Genomic DNA, 20,179 nt, shown 5'->3' with positions numbered 1-20,179 from the left:
TAAGATTGAATGAACTCAAAATTAATTTCCCTCTTGCTTCTAATGGAACCGCCTTCCCAGCTGATTTCAGATTAGAATCTGCATTAATAATTCACTTGCTGGCATCCACAGACTCATCTGTGGCTTGCACATCAGTATTTAACCAAACCTCCGGGAAGCTATTGTGAGAGTGATTGTTCTGTGGCACAGAGAGGCTTTATTCGTGCTTGTATTTTACCGTATCGGGTTGCTGATACCTGTTTGGACATGTAACCACTCTTAGTTATCCCTTCCGACCTTGCCCAGCCATGCTGGCTCCATAAATGCCTACTTGCTATTGTTCAGCCTGGCAGCTGAATTTCCATACAGCCACTTCCCTGTCCGTCACCCCCAGCTGCACTTCTCTGCCTTCTCATGTGCCTTGTCTAGGGTAAGGTTTGGCTTGAATGAGCTCATGTGGCACGAACATGTTCACCTGCAAGTTCTAAAAGCTTGACTAGAGTGGCCTCGACAAGTGAGGATTTGTTTTTATCCAGTCATAAGAACCGTGTGTTTCTTAGCTGCTTAGCCATAGCGAGGCAAGTGGATCTGGGATTGTCACAGCCCTTTGTCTCCTGACTGCAGCATGATGGCAGTAGCCATGGCCTCTAGCACTGACATAAATGAGAAATACGGAAGGGGAGAGAAAGACATTCTAGGCATTTTTAGGTCCTTTGTGGGGGGACAGTTTTCTAGCATCACCCCCCAGCTTACTTTGTTTCATTCATCAGCCAGAATGCTCACCTAACTACTCCCTACTGTAAGGTGTCCGGATGCTGCATTTAGCTGGCACATTTCTGCTCGCAACAAAATCAAAGTTTAGTTAGCAAGAAAGATGGCAGGAAATGGATATTGGGATGTGACTAATAGTGACCCAGAGGAAGTGGGGAAGACTGGTCTAGCTGAGTCACAAGGGCTTTCCTATAGGAAGAGTTGTACAGTAATGGAGTTCTCACCTATTTGTCTGTTGATGAGATAGGGAACATGTGCACCAGTATTCACAGAATTAAATGAATCGCTGTAGGATACACACAGCTTTTGTTGAGAATCTGCTGTACAAACGAGAATTAAGAACATCTGTATTTTCCCTCTTTGTTAAGATCTACAGGGCTGGGGATATAGCTCCGTGGTCTAACACTTGCCTGGCACTCAGCACAGGAAAGGCCCTGGACTCAATCACCTGCCACTCCAGAAAATAACTTAGGCTAGGCGTACTGGTGTATACGTATAATCCCAGCATTTAGGAGGCAAGGAAGGTGGATCATGAGCTCAAGGCCAGCCTGGGCTAAGAGCAAGAACCCATCTCAAACAACAACAAAATCTGTGAAGCTTTTGTAAATATATCCTGGTCCTTGTGTTGTTCTTGTTGCAGTTTTTCTTTTTGGAATTGGGGGTTGAACCTAGAGCTCTACTCATTCCAGTCTGCACTAAACTGTGTCCCTAGTCAATGTCACCGTTTATGTAAATCCTTAATAATAAAAGCTGATTCAAGAGGCCGGAGAAATGGCTCAGCAGTTAAGAGCATATGTTGTTCTTGCAGAGGGCCCAAGTTTAATTCCCAGCACCCACATCAGGTAGCCCACAACTGCCTGTAACTCCAGCTTCAGCAGATCTGACATACCTCTGACCTCCTCAGGCACATGCACAGAGATACACATGTGCATGCAAATAAAAAGAATATAAATAAGCCGGGCGGTGGTGGCGCACGCCTTTAATCCCAGCACTCAGGAGGCAGAGCCAGGCGGATCTCTGTGAGTTCGAGGCCAGCCTGGGCTACCAAGTGAGTTCCAGGAAAAGGCACAAAGCTACACAGAGAAACCCTGTCTCGAAAAACCAAAAAAAAAAAAAAAAAAAAAAAAAAGAGAATGAGAATATACGTGTGTTAACTAGAGAAAAAAATGATCGGTTAGAGCAGTAAAAGCTGAAGCAAGAACTCTAAAAGCTGAGTGTGCTGTTGTGTGCTTATAATCCCAGCACTCAGGAGTTGGGAGCAGGAGGATCAGGTCACCCTGGCTATATAGCCAAGTTCAAGACTAACATGGGCTACAGGAGGGGAAAACAAAAACAAAAACAAGAGGAAGAAAGAAAAATAAAAGAAAGAAACTTTATCTAGGTGTCTCACATCTGTATATAGCTAATGAAAGCAGCGCTGTTCGCCTCACCAAACAGGAATTAACCTATGGCCTTGAAGATCTTTGTCACTTTCAAAAAGCAGTGTAAATGGAAAATGCCTCTCCTGTTCTTCTTCACACCTCTAGTCTTCACTCACTGAAATTTTTGAGTTGTGCTTACTCAGTGGATGAAGGAAGGAAATGGGATGGATGGATGCCTGACTCTCCCCTACTGCCTCCTTGAGACCAGGTGTGTTAAATCTCGTAATCGTAGCTGTGATTATAACTGGGGCCACTGTAATGAGGAGTGGAGATAACTGCAAAGCTTACACTCACATTTCTCTTTGGAGCTGTTTTGCCCCCAGGAACAGCTGGAAGTGAATGCTACTCTGTTGGTGAAGTTTTAGGTTTTCCTTTCTGTCCTGCTAATCACCATTTCTCCAGCTACAGCTTAGCTAGCCAAAAGACAGTGCCGGGTTTCATCTGCTGCTTGTGGGGAGCCATCACTGCCTCTGATGATGATGAGGTAGTTTTTAGTTCATTCCCATTCGGAAGTAGCCAGAGTGTTGTTTTGTGGCAGTCAACACAAAATCTGCACTCACTGTCTTACTGAAGAAAAATGTCTCTTCTTTGATTTAGCTTTAGAGTCTATTTGTTGAATATACAGCATTACAGTATATAGCCAGACATTACCTTCTTTAAACTCCTATCTACCTTACCTTGACAAAAAAACAAATTTACTAGGAATACCCAGGAGAGGAGGCATGGCGTGTTCAGACCTGTAACTTGTGTTGGTCTCGAAGTTAAGAATAGGCCTTCTCAACACAGAAAAACCGAGCTAAGCAGCAGAATAAAGAGATGGTGGTAACTACTGCTCTCTTCCCAAGTTTGATCTTTGCCCAGTGACTCATTTATTCTATGTAGTATAAATGTTTAGAGTATACCTGTTCATAGATCTGGTCTAGAGGCTGTAATTAGGGCGTAGAAGTTGAGCACTGTCCTGTGAAGCTGGCACGTCTTGGGATAGCAGCCATACAGTCCGTCCAGTGAACAGCCCCCCGAGAGAGGGACGAGGAGCAGGCAGGTTCTGTTTTCTTTTTTTTTTCTTTTTTTTAATTAAGAAAAAATTTTTATTCATTTTACATACCAAAGATCCCCCTCTTCCCTCCTCCTGTGACTCAACTCCCCCTCCCTACCCACCCCATCCCCCATTTCCTTCTATAAGAAGGTAAGGCCTCCCATGAGGAGGTACATTTAATAGAGGCAGATCCAAGCCTCCCTCTGCCTCAAGGCTGTGCCAGGTGTCCCCTCGTTGAAGTAGGCTCCAAAATGCAGGCAGAGTCTTAAGAAAGTGCAGGCTTGAAGGGCCCATTGTGTGCATAGGACTTTCTGCTTTCTTGGCTTTACTGTAGGGACAGGTTATTTGATGAGGCGCGTGATACTGTAAGGACCTTAGAAAAGAAGTCTTTTTTAGCCAAAACTAGAAGATGGAATCTAAGTGAAGAACAGAGGGGTTTTTTGTTTGTCTTTTTTTTTTTTTTTTCCAAAGAACTTACAGCTGGGCAGTGGTGGCACACGCCTTCAATTCCAGCACTTGGAAGGCAGAGGCAGGCAGATCTCTATGAGTTCAAGGCCAGCCTGTCCTACAAAGCAAGTTCCAGAACAGCTATAGCTGTTATACAGGGAAACCTTGTCTCGAAAAGCCAAATAAAAAGTAAGTACTTACAAAGTAAATGCTTTAGCAGAACCCAGGCTGTGAGAGCCTACCTTGTATTTCCAGCGGAAGCAGAGCGTCAGCACCCACTAATTCAGCACTCACGTGACTTATAAGGTGTAACTGCCGTGAACAAGGGAGACCAGCTGCATATACAATAGGAAAAAGCAGCAGCTGGGCCTCGTGTCACATGCCTGTAATCTCAGCCCCAAAGTCAGAGGTAAGAGGATCACTCAAGTTCAAAGCCAGCCTCATCTACATAGCAAGTTCTAGGCCAGCCAGAACTACATAACAAAGCTATCTCAATTAAATAAAAACAAAAACAGCTGGTTGGACACACTGGTAAAATATGCTGAAGAAGAAGATCACGAGTTCCAGGACAGCCTGAGCTACATGTTTAAAAAAGAAAGGCACCAGACAGTGGTGGTACACACCTTTAATCCCAGAGCTCATGAGGCAGAGGCAGGTGGATCTCTGATTTTAAAGCCAACCTGGTCAACAGAGCAAGTTCCAGGACAGCCAAGGATACACAAAAAACCCTGCCTCAAAAACAAAACAACTGGGCTACCAAGTGAGTTCCAGGAGAGGCGCAAAGCTACACAGAGAAACCCTGTCTCGAAAAACCAAAACAAAACAAAACAAAACAAAAAGTATAGACCATCATGTCTAGCTTTTGTTTTTTGAAGTGGAGTGCCTTAGAGTTATTATTGCTGTGATGAAACACCAGGATCAAAGCAACCTGGGGAAGATTTATCTGGGGTTTATTTGACTTACATTTCCACATCACTGTCCATCATTGAAAGAAGTCAGGACAGGAACTCAAAACAGGGCAAGAACCCGAAGGCAGGAACTGATGCAGAGTCCATGAAATAGTGCTGCTTACTGGCATGCTCCCCCTGGCTTGCTTTAGAACCTTTTTAGAACCCAGGACCACTAACCCAGGGGTGGCCCCAGCTACAATGGGCTGGACCCTCCCCATCAATCACTAGTTAAGAAAATACTCTACAGGCTTGTCTACAGCCCACTCTTATGGAGGCATTTCTCAGTTGGGATTCTCTCCTATCAGATGACCATTGCTTGTGTTAACTTGACATAAAAGTAGCAATCACATGGGGTTTCTGTGTAACCCAGGCTAACCTAGACTCAAGATCTTGTGCGTCTGCCTCAGAGGACTGGACTCACAGGAGTATGCCGCCATAGCTGATATGCAGTGCTAGACTGGTAGAAGCCTCCCTCTTGACATTGTTGTAGCTGGAAGGCACGAGTGTCCATATGGTTAGCATTCTATAAACACCAGGCATCTAATAAGAATTTAGCTTTTGTTGAGCCTTGTTCGAAGTGTATTGGTGTTAGAGCATAAAGGGATTTGAAAGTAATTTAAGTTTCTAAGTTGCCTCTCACCCCCTTCTCTCATCCTCACTCTTAGCCATCATAATAGCAGTTTCTGTGAAAGGAAAATCATGCTGAAAAGAAGGAAGTGGTTTGCGTTTAGTGCTCTGCTTTCTAATCACAGAAGGTGCTTGTGGTCCACCCACGAGACAGAATGCCCATGTCCCAGGTTCACATGCTGCTTGTCTGTCGAGGCCAAGTAGAGACTGGGGAGTGGCACTTGATCACTGGCAGATTCGAGTTATAAACAAGCACAGATTGAATGCAAAGTTCACCACCTTTTACGTCCACTTCTCCATCTGTTGTTGCTGCCATCTTGAGAAGAGCTTCTTCCTAGTATAGTGTCTCTGGTCCTCTTCCTCCTCCTCTACCCACCCCCACGCTGTAGCTCCAGCAAGACAAAGGAGCAGTGTTTCTCACATGCTTTCCTTGAAAGAAGTCAGTTCTGTCACTTGAATAGAGAAACCAGTGAGAGACCCAAGGATAATTTTTGGAATATTAAACAAGATCTTGGTGCAAATCCCTAAACCTCTCCAAACCTGTTTTCACATCTGTTGTATCTGTCTGACAGAGAGGTGCCAAGAGGGAGATGGTACTGCATGTGTGAGTCTCAAGACTCTCTAGGTTGTCATGTAAAAGCAGCAGTAAGGTGATTGCTAGTGGTCATTATGTTGCTGTGCTGTTACTGTTGTTGCCATCGTTACCGCTACCACAACCTGCTCAACTCTGTGGACCCAGCGGGTTATTGGTTATCTTGGTCTGGGGTTGTATTTTTCTTGGTTTATTTTCTTTTGTGATTGGATTCTTTCTTTCCTTTCCTTTCTTTCTTTTTTGAGACAGAGTCTCACGTAGCCCAGGCTGGCCTCAAATTTGCCATGTCTCCAAGGATGATCTTGAACTACTGGTCCTCCTGCAATCATCTCTCGGGTGCTAAGGTAACAAGTGTGCCCCATCAAGTCTAGTTTATGTGGTGCTGGGGATAGAAGCCAAGGCCTATGGTGTGCATGTTCCTCGAGGACTGGACCAGCTGAGCTACAGCCCCAGTCCTTTCTTTTCGTTCTTTATTCCCCTCACCCCTGCCAAGGCTGAAGCTCTCACTCAAGACCTAACAAATGCCAGGCAAGCATTCTACCACTGAGATATCACAGCCCCAGCCCTTTAAAATGACTTTTAAAAAACTCTACCGAAGATAATTCTGTAATGACTGGTCAGATTGTGTCCATGTGGATAAACAGGCAATTAACTTGATGGCTACAATTTTTAAAATTTTTTATTTTAGCTGATGCATAAGAACATAAAAGCACACACACTAATGGGATGGCTTACACTGTTTAATACATGTATGCTTCACTTTTGGCTCAGACCAAGTACAATATCATACATAGGTACAATAAGTTTAAATAGCTGTCTAGAACTTTTGGTACATTACATTTTTTATACCAGGTTCTCACTATGTCACCATGGGTCATCTCAAAAAAAAATTGGGGGGCAACAGATCTCTCACTGTATAGCTTTAAGGTGTCCTGGAACTCACTCTGTAGACCAGGCTGGCCTCCAACTCACAAAGATCCATCTGCCTCTGCCTCCCAAGTGCTGGGATTAAAGGCATGCGCCACTATATCTGGCTGGGTCATCTCAAGTTTTGGAAGTCATGCATCATTACTTGGAATTCAGTCATCTCAGATTGCATGTGCCAGCCCCATCCCTCCTCATGTAGGACATCAGTCAGTTGTCTCTACTAGGACAGGGTGTCAGAGCTCAGATGCTCTCCAGTTGTTGAACCAAAGGATTCCACATAGATTTGGACTTGATTTGGCTTCTGACACCATTGTTTTCTTACTTTATTATCCCACTGGGAAACAATGGATAGAGGGCCACGACTAAGGATACTGCATCTGCTTTTGGAAAGTGGCACTGAGGGCTGGAGGGTAGCTCAGTGCAGTATAGCTCATGGCCTCTTAGCATGCCCAAGACTCTAGCTTCTATCTCCAGCACCCCCCCAAAAAAAATTTAAATATATTATTAATCTCAGTTCATTCTCCCGGGAGCTCTGGGGGTGGGTGTTGTGGGTTCTATTTTACAAATGAATGCACCCACTAAAATTAAGCAGACTTCATTGGACCATACTTTAGTAGGTGGTAGTGTTTTAAAGTAGGCCTTCTGACCTTAAAACCTGTGCTCTGACTTGTTCTATCTACCATTCCCTACATTTATTAAATGTACTATGTTTTTAAGAAAAAGACAGAAAAAGGTTTTATCTGTGTGTATGGTGTGTGTGCATCTATATATGCATGTCCACACATGTGCCAGAGCACATGTGTATGCAGGTGCACATACATGTGCTTCCATTTGTGTGTGGAGACCTGAAGTTGATGGTGAGTGCCTTTCTCAACTATCCGCTGTTTTATTTATTGAGACAGGGTCTATTGCTGAACTTGAAGTTCACTGATTCCAGCTAGTCTAGCTCGCCAGTTCGCCCTGTCTCTGACTCTAGAGTGCTAGGAGTCTAGGTGGCCCCTATGCCTGTCTGCAGTTCTGTGTGAGTACGGAGGATCCTAACTCTAGTCTTCATGCTTGCCATATCCTAAGCCACGTCCCCAGCCTCCTGAAAACGTTATCGTAAAGCAAATAATTGGCTAGTGATGAATGAAAACGAACAACAGCCATGGGTCTAGTCGCCCACACTGACAGAATTTAAAGTGACTTCCAAACAATGGCCTAGAGATTCAAAGTGTGGCGACATCTCATGGCTCCTTTGAGCAAGCTGTCAGAAGGTTGTTGTGGTGGTTTGAATGAGAACGGCCCCATAGGCTCATATATTCGAGTATTTGGTCCCCAGGTGATGGAACTGTTTAGGAGGTGTGGTGGTATTGGTTGTTTTTGCTCTTTTGGGGGGCCCACCACCCAGCTCCCAAATAAATCACACATGGAGGCTTATTCTTACTTATAAATGCCCAGCCTTAGCATGACTTGTTTCTTGCCAGCTTTTCTTAACATAAATTATCCTGTCTTGTTTTACCTCTGGGCTTTTCCTGTTCTCTTACTTCTGTATCTTACTCTTACTCTGTGGCCTGCTCTGTAGCTGGGTGGCTGGGTGGCTGGGTGGCTGGCCCCTCATGTCCTCCTCCTTCTCTGGCTACTTCTCTCTCCTCCCAGATGTCTCCCTCTACATATTCTCTCTGCCTGCCAGCCCCGCCTATCCTTTCTCCTGCCTTCCTTGGCCATTCAGGTCTTTATTAGACCATCATGTGTTTTAGACAGGCACAGTAACACCACTTCACAGAGTTAAACGAATGCAACATAAACAAAAGTTACACACCTTAAAATAATATTCTACAACAGTGTGGCCTTGGAGGTGTGTCACTAGGGGTAGGCTTTGAAGTATTAAAAGCCCATGCCATTCCCAGTTAGCTCTCTGCCTCGTGCTTGTGGATCAGTGGCAAGCTTGTGAGCTCTCAGCTGCTGCTCCAGCGCCGTGCTCCCCACCGTGATGGAAACCCCTGGAGTGGTGATCCTCAAATTAGATGTTTTAGTTTATAAATTGTCTTGGTCATGGTGTTTTGTTATAACAATAGAAAAGTCACTAAGACAAAAATGATGACTCCACCTGTGTATATTGAAACATTGGTCTTATTCTATTTTGTCTCAAGACTGACTTAATCGGCTATCTTTTACTTTTAAGGAGCCGATCATACCAGAAGCACAATTTTCAGTGTTTGTTCCCACACATTAAAAACAATGTTTAGTTCCAGGAAAGGTGCAAAGCTACACAGAGAAACCCTGTCTCGAAAAAAACCAAAAAAAAAAAAAAAACTGAGTTCAAGGCCAGCCTGGTCTACAGAGTGAGTTCCAAGATAGCCAGAACTACACAGAGAGACCCTGTCTCGAAAACCAACAAACAGTGTTTAGTCATAAATTGATGCCTGTTTTTTCAAGGTCTCCGTTGTCTGCCAAACATGAGATACATGTGTGGGATTGCAGCTGTGACGTCATTGCCCCAGACCCTTGAACTAAAGAGAGTAAAGTGAGGTCCCCTTCAGTCTTGAAGAGCATATTTCAGGGGCACATTTTTCTAAGGATCTGAGCCAGAAAGAAGCCTGAGAAAACAAGACTAAAGGGTATCAGGAGTGGAAAGGTGCCAGGCCAAGGACAGACACAACCCAAGGAAAGTTGGTGACCTGGAGAAAGGCCAGGCTAGGACCAGCCAGGTGGGGACAGGCTTCTAGAAGGACACTGCTGCTGACACAGAAAGAGATGGAGTTATTGTGTGCTCTTTACTCACAGCTTGTTTTATTTTCACACACTTGCTTGAATCCTATAATTCATATATCATAAAGTTTACCCTTTTAAAATAAGGAACTCACCACTTTAGCATATTTGTAAGGCACGCAACCATAACTCTACCATCCATTTCCACAGCATTTTATCATCACAAAATAAAGCCCCGTAACTGGGCTGGGTTGCTGCTATATTGCTGAGGCTAACCTTGAATTTCTGGTCCTCCTGCTTCCTGCTTCCACTTCCCAAGTGCTGAGGGATTACAGGCATGTACTACCATGCCCGTTTTAGTTCATTAATTAGGTGATCTTTCCAAACTATACTGCGTGAAAGTGAAAAGGCTGCTATTAGTAGTTTACCAGAATACTGAGGTAAGGTATGCTCTTCTTGGAAAATTAGAACTGTGACTCCAAGATTCATCCAGCTGCTTTCTAGCATCAGATCTTGTATGACCATTGTTACCATGTTGTTTTTGTTCTACGTAGTACCACTTAAAACAACAACACACACACGAAAAACAAACAAACAAACAAAAAACCACCCTTACTGTCATCTCAATGGGGTTTCAAGAGGGACATGTACATTTTACTTTCAAGAGGTATGAAGGCTGGGCAGTGGTGGTGCACGCCTTTAATCCCAGGACTTGTAAGGCAGAGACAAGCGGATCTCTGTGAGTTTGAGGCCAGCCTGGTCTACAGAGGGAGATCCAGGACAGGCACCAAAACTACACTGAGAAACCCTGTCTCGGGGGTGGGAGAAGAGGTCTGAAGGACAGATGTAACTATACTCAGAATTTGTTTGGATTAAAATAATAGATATCTAGTTAAAAACTAGCAGAAGAAGAACTTTAAATTTTTCTTCTTTTTCAATTGATTTTATTTTATGTGTGAGGATGTTTTACCTGCATGAGTATCTGTGCATTCTGGTGTCCACAGAGACCAGAAGAATGGATCAGATCCAAGAATGGATCAGTTGGTTGTGAGCCACCATGTGGGTGCTGGGAACCGAACTTGGGTTCTCTGTAAGAGCAGCCCACGCTCTTAACCACGGAGCCATCCCTCCAGCCCTGCAAGGGGACTTTTTAGCCTCTTGTGCTCATAAAAGAAGGGCTGAACCATCATGAGGTGGGAAACACAGAGATGGAACCAGGAATCAGACCCAGATGATTCCTGCTGCACCTTGTGTCTGCTCCTCTCGCATTTGCTCTTCCTAAGGAGGCAATGTCACTACTGACTGTGGCCCACTGGTACAGCTGGTCAGCATATGGTACTTACAACATCCAGCACTGTTCTGTTCTGGCCCTAAAGGCAAACATTACAGAGGAGAGACTTGATGTTCCACTAAGATTGCATGGCCATCCCCAGTTTGCATGGGCTGAGTGGGGCATGGGATTTCTGATCTGTATAAAATCAGGTTCACCCTCAACCTCCATGAGAGGTCAGTGCTGAGGACATGAATTTAGTCCCATAGATTCTTCAACAGAGACAAATCTGTATGACATTGAAGATGGATTTGAGAAGCAAAGGTACAAATATTAGGCTTCAGCATCTTACTGCAACTGCTGAATTATAAACTCTCAGTCTCTTCTATTGATAACATAGGGGCAGTTTGGAAACCCTAACGCTGAAAACTTCTCCCTTACTCCTCCACCACATCCCCATTTACATCTCCATGTGGAAGACCTGGCTTTGACGTCTGGATACTTCAGTTTCTGTAGAAAGCCTTTTCCTCATCCTTCTCATTCTGATCTAAAAGGACCAAGAAGAATCTCTCAAGAAGTAGAAGAAACCTTAGAGATACTTAATTTACATACCACGAAGATGTCCGTTGGCATAGTAACCTCTTGAGTTGCTCATTTGAAATAAGGTCAAAGTTTGGGAAGTACTGTAGGCATGGTGTCCCTCCTAGAGATTCAGTTCACGTTGACCTAGTAAGGAGTCTGAGACGTCTTATAGCAAAAAGACTACCACTTTCCTAAATTCATTTACCAAGAATCCTTTGCCATCATAAGTGGCCAAGTAATAATGTTCCATGGAACAAACTTTGGGGAGGAATCCAGACGTCTCATTTTCTGAATGAAGAAAGTAAGGCTTGTAGAGAGACTGTGTTATAGTTTTCCAGAGCTAATGCCAGGAAGCAGCAGCACTGGTTTCCTCTTGTCTCTGGCATTTGACATTGGCCAAATGCTAGTGAAAATATAGCTTCTTCCCTCTCTTCCTTGTGTTTAATTCACTTGATCATCAGGAACAAGATTGATCATGTTTTCCAGGGTGCCTTAGCTGACATCATTAAGGTGAGTCAGTATGCAAAAGAAGAACCAGGTTTGGGGCTGAGGAGATGGCTTAGTGGGCAAAAGTGCCTGTTGCTCAGGTGTGAAGACCTGCATTAGACTCCTCAGACCCAAGCTAGACAGTGGTGGCACACACCTTTAATCCCAGCACTCGGGATGCAGAGGCAGATGAATCTATGAATTTGAGGCTAGCCTGGTCTACAGAGTGAGTTCCAGAACAGCCAGGGCTATACAGAGAAATCCTGTGGGGGGGGGGTGAGGGAGTAAGAATCCTTAGACCCAATGTAAAAGCTGGACAGATAAGTATTTGGAATCTCAGTGTTCCTATAGGCAGATAGGAGGCAGAAACTCATGGGTCAGCAATCTGCATACTCAGTGAAAAGCCAAGAGGCCCTATTCCAAACAAGTAGAAGGCAAGGCCCTTCACGGAGGTTGCCCTCTGACCTCCTCTATACAACATTTACACACACATACCAGAATCGGGTTTGAAAAAATCATTCTATCAGCCTTTCTCTAGATCAGACCAGTGTATTTCTATGAGAACAGATGTTATAGCATATTTTTAGAGTATTGCCTATGTTCTGATAAATAGCAGCAGGTATAGCTACTTACATTGCAGGCATATTTCTAAGCCAATACAGTGACCCAGCCTCAACACAGAAAAGAAATAACAGGATAATAATTCATAGTAAGACGTGTTCACTCAGTTCTTCTTGCGTATAGAATCACCATGAATGGGGTAGCTACAAATCCAGACTGAGATGTCAGAAGGACCATGCATGACGACACCACACAGTCTGATTTCCCAAAATGGTAAACTGCTTTTGGTAAAATCCCCAAGCAAATCAAAATATTATCTCTCAATATGCATAAAAGTTTCCTCTTCAAAAACTGAATGTGTATGAAAACTACCCAAAACACTTTACTGAGCATTTATTATGTTACAGCGCTGAAGTCCGAGTGTTTTCCATGAATTAGTCCATTCAGTCTCCGTAACCAGCCCGTTTAGGTGTGGTTTCAGATGCCTGTTGTAAAGATGAAGAAACCAAGACAAGGAAGATAGGTTAACTGTTCCCCGGCTCAGAACACAGTCTCAGTCTTCTATGTCCCTGTCATCTGAAGGACCCTGAAACTGAGTCACCTGGATATTTATTCCACAGATCATGACCAGATAAAGTCTACTTGGGATCTGGGAAGCCATAGTATCCAAAAGGAATCCAGACCAGGCCACCTCTACACAGCAGTTACTGTCTGCCCAGGAGCATGACAGAAGAGCAGTTGGAGAGTGTTTGAGTTGGCTTCCGGCCCAGGTGCCCTCCAGGACCTGCCAGCAAGTCTTCAGAGAGCAGAGACAGGAAACAGGCTGGGTGCCTTTTGCCCTCCTCATGGCCCGCCATCTCTTGCCAAGAGCCCAGCCCTAGATTTTGCATCCAGCAATTTCTCATCTCAGGAGACAGGAAAAATCAGGGAGCAGAGAGAAAACACAGGAGACCAAGCCCGTACTAGGTTGCCAGGCTGGGGAGAGTCTTGGGACTTTTCTCCCTCCAAAATAATTATGCTGATCTAAGGGGTGGGCATCTGGGTAGCAAGCCCTTCTCTTCTCTTTGCTCCATCCTCTAAAAAGAACTGAGTGCTCCTCTCTTGGGGTGATGTGAGATGACCCCAGATTGATGGTAGGAAGATTGGGCAAGGGATGGGACTGGGAAGTGGAGGTTGGGGGCAGCCCAGGGCCGGTGACCAATGGTCTTTGGTTCCCTGTATGCACCTACATTTTCTTCAGGCATCTGGTGCCAGTTTCTACAACTCTGCATTAGGACAAAAGTAATGAATCTTGCCCTGGTTGTTGTTGGTGGAATAATAACTCATGGTATTGGTTGCTTCACTACCCAATGAGTGAGTGAATTAGATTTTCAGATTGTCTAACAGTACTGCCTATTAATAAGGAGGTATATGATTTTATATTCTAAAGCTCTACAGAATGATAATAAACGTGAAAAAATTTTTTTTGTTGTTTTTTGAGACAGGGTTTCTCTGTGTAACTGTCCTGGCTGTCCTAGAATTTGCTCTGTAGACCAACCAGGCTAGCCTTGAACTCACAGGGATCTACCTGCCTCTGATTCCAGAGTGCTGGGATTAAAGGTGTGTACCACCACTGCACAGTATGAATATGAAAATTTTAATGAGGTTAATCATCTATTTAAGACTCAAGAAAAGTGTGTGTTGATGATCTATAGACATCATTTACAAATGGTATCATAGTAGAAATTGAGGTTCATTTTTCAATAAAAACTAAAATATGTTTTAAACATAAGGAATCTGGAAAGATGGCCCAGCGGTTAAGAGTACTGGTAGCTCTTCCAGAGGATCTAGGATTGATTTCCAGCACCCACATGGAGGCTCACAGCTATCTGTAACTCTAGTTCTGTGGGATCCTCTTTTGGCCTCTGAAGGCACTGCATTTACATACATGCAGGTAAGACATCCATGCACCTAATAAAGATAAAAATGTTAAATTAATATTTTTTTTAGAGACCAGGAGTTGAGCCAGGTGGTGGTGGTGGTGGTGGTGGTGGTGGTGGTGGTGGTGGTGGTGGTGGTGGTGGTGGTGGCACACACCTTTAATCCCTGCACTCCCAGGAGGCAGAGGCAGCGGATCTCTGTAAGTTTGAGGCCAGCCTGGGCTACAGAGTGAGTTCCAGGACAGCCAGGACTACACAGAGAAAAATGTGTCTCCAAAAACAACAACAAAGACCAGGGGTTGAAGGCCGTCTCCATTGTCTTAGTTTGAGACCAATCTGGGCTCCATAATACGGTCTCAACAAAACAAAACAAAAGAACAACAACAGGATGGTGAGATGGACCAGTAGGTAAAAGCATTTGCTGCCAAGATGCACAGCCCGAGTGTGATCCACCAGACCAGCGTAGTGGAAGGAGAGACCCAGCTCCTCATCGGCTGCTGTTCTCTGACCTCAACACATACACTGGGGCCTGGGGCCTCCACACAAAATAAACAAATGTAATTAAAAAAACTAAAAACAAGAAAACCATCAAACAGATCGATGCTGTAGGTTCTATTCTAGCTCATGGGTCATTACCCCATGGTTTGTTTGCTCATGGCAGTGTGTTCCTAGTAAACCCCACATCCTCCAAGATTATGTATTTAATATTGCTAACATTTATTAATGACTTATTGTATGCCTCTAAACTCTTTATATCCTCAGTCCTCATAGCAACTCTGTGAGACCAGTAGGCTCACAAACTCTATTTGCAAATGAGAAAATTGAGGCCCAGCACATTTGTGTTTCGATGCTCGGGTCACACAGTGAGAGGCAGGGTTGAGGTGGCAGCCCAGCTGTTCTGAAAGGGTTAATCAGAGCACGCCTGAGGCTGTACTTAAGAGACAGGTGGACTTTTGTTGGTTGTTTTTTGACTTTTGGGGGGGGGGGGGGCACCACCCAGCTCCCAAATAAATCACACACAGAAGCTTATTCTTAATTATAAACACCGAGCCTTAGCTTGGCTTAGTTTCTTGCCAGCTTTCCTCAACTTATCTCATCTACCTTTTGCCTCTGGGCTTTTCCCATTCTTTAATTTCTGTAAATCTTACTCTTACTCCATGGCTGGCTGTGTAGCTGGGTTGCTGACCCCTCCCCCTCCCCCTCCCCTCCCCCTCTGTCTCCTAGAGCGCCTTCTCCCAGATTTCTCCTTCTATATATACTCCCTGCCTGCCAGCCCCACCCATCCTTTCTCCTGCCTTGCTATTGGCCAGTTCTTTATTAGACCATCAGGTGTTTTACACAGGCACAGTAACACAGCTTCACAGAGTTAAAAAAAAAAAATGCAACATAAACAAAAGTAATACACCTTAAAATAATATTCTACAACAGTGAACCGATTCAGATGTGCTGAGACAAGCGTGGGTTCCTTTCCTTCACCACGGGCTTTCTTCTGGTCTCCAGTTCTCCTTAGTCAGTGGGTATTGTATTCGTCAGGATGAGGGAACTGGAGCCTTCCACCTTGTTGAGGCAGGTCTTTCTTTTTGTGTTAACTGGGCTTCATACTCTAGGCTAGCTGGGGGCAAGCTTCTGGCTAATGCTGTCGTAGTGAGTGCTGGGATTATAAATGTGTGCTCCCGAATCCAGCCATGTATGTAGGTTCCAGGGATCAACTCCGGTTGTCCAGCTTGCACAGCTTGTGCTCTTACACGCTAAGCCGTCTCACTGACCCAGAAGATGCAATCTGAACATATGTGTCAAAAATTATTCTCCCAGTTCCCTGTTGCTAGGAAAAAAAACCTTTGTGTTCATAATTAGGAAAACTCCAAGAAATGCAGTACTAGGCTAAGTCACTGCCCTTGTTATTAACACTTAGCTGCATCATGGGCAGCTACTTCTGACATCTGAAATCATGGCAGATCCCTCACTGAGTCTCCTATCATTTGTTTTCTGAGATCTTGTACTGCTGCAACCTCATTCTTAGTAGATTATTGAGTTTGGGGGAGCTGGGAGATGGTTCAAGGGTGAGGTGTTTGCCCCACAAGCATGAGCATCTAAATTAATATCCCCATTACCCATGTAAGAGCCAGTGGCAGAGATAAGCCGATCAGGATAGCAGCCAGTCTTGCAGAGAGTTAGGATCAGTGAGAGGCTCTGTCTCAACAAACTGTACAATAGAGGAAGATACCCAAAGTTGCCACCTTCCACACTCACACACGCACGTATGTGCACACACACCTGTACACACATGCACATACACACACCCCTTGTTGAGTTTCTTATAGACACATCATTGCTATTAGATTGTCAGAGTTACCTATAAAATATAAGAAATTTTAAAAAGTTTAAAATGGTGAGTCCCAGGCATTTTAAGTTTTTCAGATGGGCAGTGGTGGCACACATCTTTAATCCCAGCACTTGAGAGGCAGAGGCAGGTGATCTCTGTGAGTTCGAGACCAGCCTGGTCTACAAAGTGAGTTCCAGGATAGCTAGGACTGTTACACAGAGAAACCTTGTCTTGAAAAGTCAAAACATTCAAACAAACAAAATAGACAAAACAAATAAAATTTTTCAGAGAGTCTATGGCCGTGGCTTGCGAAGCATACACAAGGTCTGCCCTCTAGCACTACTAAAATAATAGAGGTTTTTCATGAGCAGCTGTAGAATAAGTGTAGGGGGTCATTAGCTATAACGATGGCATCCCTCAGGGACAGTGTGGCCACCTCTGATGAGGGCTGGGGTTACATTCTCCAGTGTGTGTCACACTGTGTATACACTAGTGAACAGACCAGGCCCTCCCCTCAAATGGGTGTGTCCACACCTCTTGTTCTCTCTGCCTTTCGTCAAACTCTACAGCCTTTTCTTCCTGAGTCATGCCAGCACTGAACCCACTAAACAGATGCTCTAAGGACTGCAACCAGCACCTTCTCAACCTAGAAAGGCCTGGCCGATTCCAGGGATGCCAAGGCTGTGTGACCCAGCTAAGATTGTGATGATTCAGGGTGTCCCAAAGCAAACTGGCACTTCCTACCCTGCCATTAATCCATCAGCTCCCCCAGAGCCCCACTAGCCAGGTAACATCCAGATAAGCAAGTTAGGGCCAGGCAATGATGGCGCACGCCTTTAATCCCAGCACTCAGGAGGCAGAGCCAGGTGGATCTCTGTGAGTTCGAGGCCAGCCTGGGCTACAGAGTGAGTTCCAGGACAGGCTCCAAAGCTACAGAGAAACCCTGTCTCAAAAACAAAACAAAAGCAAAAACAAAAAGAGCAAGTTAGGTAGTGCAGGAAAGGGACCAAGTCCTCCCCACAGTCAGATTTCCTAGTAATGCACACATTTAAAGACAAGGCTTGTGAAGCCAGACCCCGCAGATGCAGTTTGGACTCTAAACCTCTAGCCTTCCCTAAACCCAGCCCAGTTTTGCAAACTGGGATTGATAATCCCTGTACCACAGGATTCAAGATCAAACATGTGGAGAGCTCAGTGACCGATGTAGAAACACCAATAAGTGGCAGTGGTGACCCATTTTCTGCCCAGTGGCTGTCTAGTCCCACGCAGAATGCTTTGAGAGAAGGAAGGAGACGGGACCTCCACCCTTGGCAGGTGTCTGCATAGTGATCCTGGGGGTTGGAAACAATAAAGCCTGTCTCCAGATGTGGCAGTTGAGTGCCCTTTGGAGGGCGAGTCTGTCATGGCGCTCTCAGGTGCTGCCAGTCTCTCCCCAGCAGCAGCAGCAGCAGCAGCTGCCGTCTTTGCACAGGCTCTGGCCATTTTCCCTGCCGCCTTTGTTCTATTTCGGTGCCTGTGGAGGTGCAGGAAAGCTGCTGCCTTCCCTGTGTTGCTATTTAAAGGCATTCTGAAAGATGCTGCCACCGCTGTTCCCACCTCTGTGACAGCTGCTGCTCCTGTCCCCGCCACAGTGGGCTGCATGGCCTGTGACCCCCGAAACCTTGGGTGGAGTGCCTTAGCAAGAACTAGCCCAGAAGCACACACATTAGACCTGGGGAGTCTTGCTGCCTACCTTTTGTTTAGGACCCCTGAGCCGTCGTCCCTACCAGGGCTTACGCCAGCTGCCGCTTTGGTCTGTGTCCCTGCGCCGTCTCACCTGTCTGCATCCCTAGAGCGTTTTTCTCACTTGACCAGTTAATTTCCCCCCTTCAGAGACAATCATGCAGATCCTCCTGTCGCCTTCCACCCCATCTGCAGTTCACACGAGATTCTCCCCCCCTCCACAGTGAAAATAAATGCTTTCTGAAAGGTTCAGTACCCCCCAGGTAATTCAGTGGCAGCCTGGGCTTTAGGGAGTCTGTGTTCTCTATCCGTCAGGCATGGATAGAATCCCTTAGATGTCAATAATCCTGCCTTCTTTGCTGACTTCCCTGGATTCTCAATGCAGTGTCTCAAAAGCTTGGCCTTGCTGTTTGAGTCAGCCCTGATTTCTTTTTCATAGACCTATCAAAGAGAAGCTTCAGGTTTTATCAGTAAAGCATCTGGGCCAGGCAGCTGCCTCCATTTGGCTTCCCCAACTGTTCCCTTCCCATTATCGCGGAGCGGCTGCCTGCTTGCAGGCTTGGAGTCAGTTCTTCCTGCTGGCCCAGCAGAATCCCCCCAGTGCCCTCAGTTCTGCACAGCAGCACCATCAGATGTTGCAGTGTGATACACGCCACTACCACCTGACCCACACTGGCCCAGGACTGCACTACAGCTTTGTTCCCAAGGTGCACAGCTCGCTGGGGGCTGTTCTGTGTTACAGTAATCCTGTGTCGTTTGTTACACCCAAGTGGAAATTGAACATATTAAATGAAATGTAAAGCTCTTTTCCATCTAAACCTCCTGTCTCTCTGTTTTTTTTTTCTTTCTTTTTAAACATTCTAATGATGATTTAGACAGAAGTTCTTCTTTGTGAGTCAGTATTGGTTGCACTCCTTTGAATTTCATATCTGCTTTTTGTTTTGCTTTGTTGTTGTTGTTTGGTTGGTTGGTTGGTTGGTTGGTTGTTTGGTTGGTTGGGTGTTTTTTGGTTTTTTTTCCCCCCGGAGCTGAGGACCGAACCCAGGGCCTTGCGCTTGCTAGGCAAGTGCTTTACCACTGAGCTAAACCCCCAACCCCTTTCGTTGTTTTTTGAGTCACAGTTTCTCTGTGTAAGCCTGGAAGCCCTGGAACTCACTCTGTAGACCAGGCTGACCTCAGACTCACAGAGATCCGCCTGCTTCTGCCTCCCGAGTGCTGGGATTAAAGGCATGCACCACCACCGTCCAGCTCATATATGCATTATAACATTAACTGACTGGTGGGATGGCTTAGCAGGTGACAGGCATTCCCTAATCGAGAATGGTGCCCGGAGTTTGATCTCCAGAATGTACTTAAAAGTGGAGAGAACCAATCCACAAAGTTATCCTCTGACCTCTCTGCACATCCATCCACATCATTTACATACAGTAATAATAAACTGGGCATGGTGGCATGCACCTTTAATCCCAGCACTGGTGGGCGGATCTCTGAGTTTGAGGCCAGCCTGGTCTACAGAGAGTTCCACAACAGCCGAGCTACATAATAGAAATACCCTACCTCAGAAAACCAAAACAGTAATAACTATTAATACATAAATAAAGTTTAGGGTCTAGAGAGAGAGATGGCTCAGTAGTTAAGAGCACATGCTACTCATTCAGAGGACCCAAGTTCAATTCCCGGCACCCACGTTGGACAGCTCACAACTGCCTGTAAATCCAGCTTCACAGGATCTCACAGCTCTGGCCTTGGCAGTGGGCACCTACACACATATAGTTAAAAATGAAATGAATACGATTTTTAATTTACGGGAGTAAGGGAACATTAAGACAGTTCAGAGGGTAAAGGCGCATATAAGCACTTGCCACTAAACCTGAC

At 45.2% G+C, this 20,179-nt stretch overlaps 1 protein-coding gene across 1 annotated transcript in view; it reads left to right on the top strand.

Moving 5' to 3' along the window:
• Tango6 (transport and golgi organization 6 homolog) overlaps positions 1-20,179 on the top strand; it is a 176,157-nt gene that overhangs the window by 146,233 nt on the left and 9,745 nt on the right. The window lies entirely within an intron of this gene.

Source organism: Peromyscus californicus, unplaced genomic scaffold (assembly GCF_007827085.1).
Source record: "Peromyscus californicus insignis strain IS unplaced genomic scaffold, ASM782708v3 Scaffold_8__1_contigs__length_139910024, whole genome shotgun sequence".
Classification (NCBI taxonomy): Eukaryota; Metazoa; Chordata; class Mammalia; order Rodentia; family Cricetidae; genus Peromyscus; species Peromyscus californicus.
The sequence above is the reverse complement of the archived record's forward strand: the minus strand, read 5'-3'. Positions and strand labels throughout refer to the sequence as shown.